Source organism: Nannospalax galili, unplaced genomic scaffold, assembly GCF_000622305.1.
Source record: "Nannospalax galili isolate Female #2095 unplaced genomic scaffold, S.galili_v1.0 scaffold311, whole genome shotgun sequence".
Taxonomy (NCBI): domain Eukaryota; kingdom Metazoa; phylum Chordata; class Mammalia; order Rodentia; family Spalacidae; genus Nannospalax; species Nannospalax galili.
The window spans coordinates 3754704-3759369 of record NW_008330298.1 but is presented as its reverse complement, the minus strand read 5'-3'; positions in this window follow the sequence as shown (position 1 = coordinate 3759369).

The window sequence follows — 4666 nt, the reverse complement described above, 5'->3', positions numbered from 1 at the left end:
TCTTTGTGAATTTCAGCATATACTATACCATAATTGCATTATTCATCTACATTATCTTGTATCTCCAGGTTGTTAGTAGGCTGTAGAGAGATTAAAAAGGGCCAAGATGGAATCTTGGGGAAGAGTAGCATTTTAGGGACTGGTAAAAAAGGAGGAACCTACCAAGGAGACTGAGGATAAAAGTTCCAGGTAGTGGTAGGAAGATGACAGGAGAGTGGGGTTTGACAGGAGCAACATGAGGAGGGAGAGGGTCATGATACTTTGTAGATGGAAAAAGATGATGACTACAGAAAAGGTTTTTCTAGGTATTTAGGAAGCCCAGTTTGTGTCAGAGTCATTTTCGAGTAACATGGGTGGGATAACAGTCTGATTCTAAGTGGCTTATGGACTGAGTGGAATGTAAAGGCTGAGCTCTGACTCTAAAATTTATATTTAAGGAGTTTAATACTATGGGTTTTTATTATATTTTTTTGATAATTTGATACATGAATATATTTAGATCATATCCACCCCCTCCAACTCCTTCCAGATCTGTCTACATCCTCCCAACATCATGTTTTCTGCTTCTTTTTTTATAGCTCCCTGAGTCCAATTAGTGCTGCCTTTATGCAAATGGGTGTAGGGCCATCCACTGGAGCATGGGCAACCTACTATGGGCCACACCACTGAAAAATACTCTCACTCTCTTAGTAGCCATCAGCTTCCAAAAGCTCCTCAGTTGAGGCTATGATCTTGTGAGCCCCACCCCATCCATGCTAGAATGTTCACTGGTTTGATCTCGTGCAGACAACAACAGATGTTGTGTGTTCATGAGTGTAATGGCCCTGCCATGTCTAGAAGATACTATTTCATGATGCTATGGTTTGAATGTATACCCCAGAGTTCATGTGTTGGAAACTAAATCCCAAACATGGTGGTACTGGGAGATGGGATCTAGTGTTAGGTAATTAGGGCACGACGGTGCCACCTTCATGAATGGACTGATGCTATCTATCACAGGAGTGGATTTCTTACAAAAGATTGAGCCTGCTCTCTGCTTCCTTTCTGCAATGGGATGAGTCAGACCTTCTATCTCAGACCTCTCAGCCTCCAGGATTTTGCTTATTTGTATATCACCCTGTCTGTGGATTTCTGTTATAGCAGCACAAATCAACTAAGATACTTGATGTGGGAGCAGTGGGTGGATGTGGAGCTGACAGGAGAGGTGAATTTCATGACTTGTATTTTGCTTTTTTGAAAGCTGTTGTAGATTTAGGCTGCAGCAACAAGCTTCTAGATGCTTAGAGTTTGAAAATACAGGAAAGGGGGATATTATTCAACCTCGTATTATGAAATGAGACAGGAGAGAATAAAATCAAAAGAATGAGACAAGGGATCATAAATCATCCTCTGCTAAGGGAAGGGGAGACCCTTGAGGTTGAGAGAACTCACAACTCACTGCCTCAACATTTTTCATGGAGTAAGAGGCAAGGTCAAGTGCTGGAGGAGGGGGAAGGGATGAGCAAGGGCTTGAGTGTTGGCCAATGTTAATATTTTCACCATTCCCTCCATAGGGACTTTTAGGAACAGGAACAAACAAGAGAAATGCAGGCATTGTGTTGCCTAGGAAACACAGTGGTTCACTAAAGCAATATGAGGCTGTTTGGAATTGTATTAACCCATTCATTTCCATTGTCACAGAAAATAGAACTGGTGAGTAATAATGCAAGTAGAGAGATGTCTGCTCCATCGGGCACACAGTGGGCATCTTCTGTAGTCTCAGGGAAAGAGCTGGGCATGGGTAGCCCAGGGACAGGTGACAAGTAAAATGGGAGAAACCATCAACAATGTGGCAGGCAGTATAATGTCGAAGGTCAATTTCCTGGTTCCTAGGGTTTTTGTGGGTTTATATGTATACGTATAAACTCCATACCTCTATTGTGTGTGTGTGTGTGTGTGTGTGTGTGTGTGTGTGTGTGTGTGATGTGCATTGGGTATGGTTTGAATGTCCCCCAAGGTTTCATTTGTTGAAATTTAATTCCCATTTTAAGCTATTAAGGAAGTAGAAACCTAATCTACCCAGGATGTCTAGAAATAGGGCTTCTGGAGAGTGATTAAAGTCATTAATATGGAACTCCTACAATTGAATCCTGGTGGCTCCAAGAGAAAGGGAGAGACCAGACATATGTATGTATACATTCACTCCTGCCACGATGTGATATAGCCAAGAGGGTCCTCATCAGAACTAAGCTAATATCCTAGCTATGCTCTGGACCTCCAAATTTGTGAGCTAAATAATATATTTTCTTTATACAATGCCTATGTTAAATATCTTGTTATAAAAACAAGAAAAAAAGCTAACTAAAACATCTACCATCTGAAAATATCTGAAGTTAATAGAAGATAGATATTTTTCCCTTGATTATTTTTCTACCAAATCAACCAATCAACTATCTCCCTTTTTTCCTCTTCTTATAGATTTATTGTGAAATAAAAATTATTTTTCTCTTCTGTATTCAATCTTGTCCCGAAGGGTGGGTAGCACATTGTGATAAGGAATCTGGACTTTATTTGTGCCAGGAGAAGAGTAAACAGGACTTAAAAAAAAAATCTGGGTTATGGAGAGCATGGATTGTCTGAGAATAGAGGCCTCTGGGGTATGGGAAGTGAAGTGTGGGCCAGCCTCCAGCAGATGCAAGATCCTTAAGATCCTGGGAACATCCTGGGGATATATGAGAGGCAAAATTCAAGAGTATCCAAGATATAAGTCATGGCCCCTATCCCTGAGGCCAAAAGCAAGGAGTTTCACATTATAGAGAGGAAGCTTTCCCCTCTAGACCCAGTGCTCCTCCCCAAATCAGTGCTGGCTTATCATTCTTGTTGATTTATTTTATTGTTTATTTTTTGTATTTTGTTTTTGTTGTTTTTGTTTTGAGACAGGCTTTCCCTATAGCCCCAGCTGGCTTGGGGCTGGGATTAAAGGCTTGCACCACTGTGCCTGGCTCATTCTTGTGAATGTCTGTCTCACACCGTGGCCTTAACTTTTTTGACTTTTTTCACCTCCAGTCACCTTTTCCTTGACCTTACACTAACCATCCTTTCCTGTGGTCACACACCAGACTTCTTCAAAGGCTTAACCTTGGTTAAATCCAATTGCCATACCCACATTCCCTAACAGCATATAAACAATTGAATATATAGTAGAAAATACAGGGCTCTACACACTTGAAACAAATTTGGAAAGAAATATTTCTAGTTACAGATAGGATGATCACTTATGTAGAAAATCAGTGGATTGTACAAACACAAGAACTAATGAGAAAATTAGCAAGGTTCAAGACTGCAAGAATGACATATAACAATCTCTTACTAGGTATTAGCAACAATAAAAAAAATGCAAACTCAGGCAGACAATAACCCAGCATAGAACTGGGAAAATGAACAACAGACCTCAATCTTATCTGAAGGAATGTTGGCAACTGATTGCTGCTAGATGAAGAAGAGTTGATCTTCCTAAAACAAGGGACTCTAGATAGGCTGACTAGACTTAGTCGATGGACTTGCACTGGGGAACGGCTAGAGACACTGACAACCCAGTGGGCCTTAACAGGGATGACTCAGGGATGACTGAGTATATGGGGTCCAGTGGGGGAGGGGTTATGGGAGGGTGCCAGTGGGGATGGGGGTATAAAGATGATTAAGATTGTTTGAGATGATCTGTATGAAATACACAAAAAAATTCAAAAAAAGTAAAATTAAAACATGAAACAAAATGATGTTATCTATGACAGCATCAAAATATAAAATACTTGGAACAAAAATATACATACTATGATTCCATTTGAATTTCCAGAAGCACAGTCTTTTAAAAATTTTATTTATTTTTATGTGTATGAGTGTTATGCCTGCATGTGTAGAAGTGCACCTGTGTCATGCAGTGCCCGTGCAGGACAGAAGAGGGAGTTGGATCCCCTGGAACTGGAATAATGGATGGTTGTTAGCCGCCATGTGGATGTAGGGATCTGAACCTGTATCTTCTGCAAGAACAGTTAGTGCTATTAACCCCTGAGCCACCTCTCCAGCCCCTCAGAAGCACAGTCTTGTCTATGATGATAGGATGTAGATCAGTGAATAGCTGAGAATAAAGAATGGAGAGGAGTTCACTTGAAAATATTTGAAATAATTGGAAAATGGACTCTGGTGTCCATCAGTTACACTTTGTGGCTGCACTTCAGTTGCTCATCCATCTTCATTCTCTGAGAGCACCATCTCCACAAGCTTCAAATTGCCAATCGTTCCCTTCTACCCTCACTCTCAGCTGATACCCTCATATTTTATTTCATTAAGAAAATAGAGCTAGGGGCTGGAGAGATGGCTCAGAGCCATCAGCCAGCACAGGCTGTTCTTGCAGAGGGCCCAGGTTCAGTTCCCAGCATGCAACAACACTCCTTAACTCCACTTTCAGGGGATCTGATGCCCTCTTCTGACCACCGCGGGCATTACACAACACGGGTGCACTTACATGCATGCAGACAATATGCTTATTCATGTAAAATAAAAATAAATAAAAAATAAAATAGAGCTAGGATCTTCCCACCCAAACTACTTACTCTTATCTGTCTTTACAATGCCTATTTTCCTTCTGTAACAGTACAAGGAATGCTCTTATCCGATCAAGGGCCTGGCC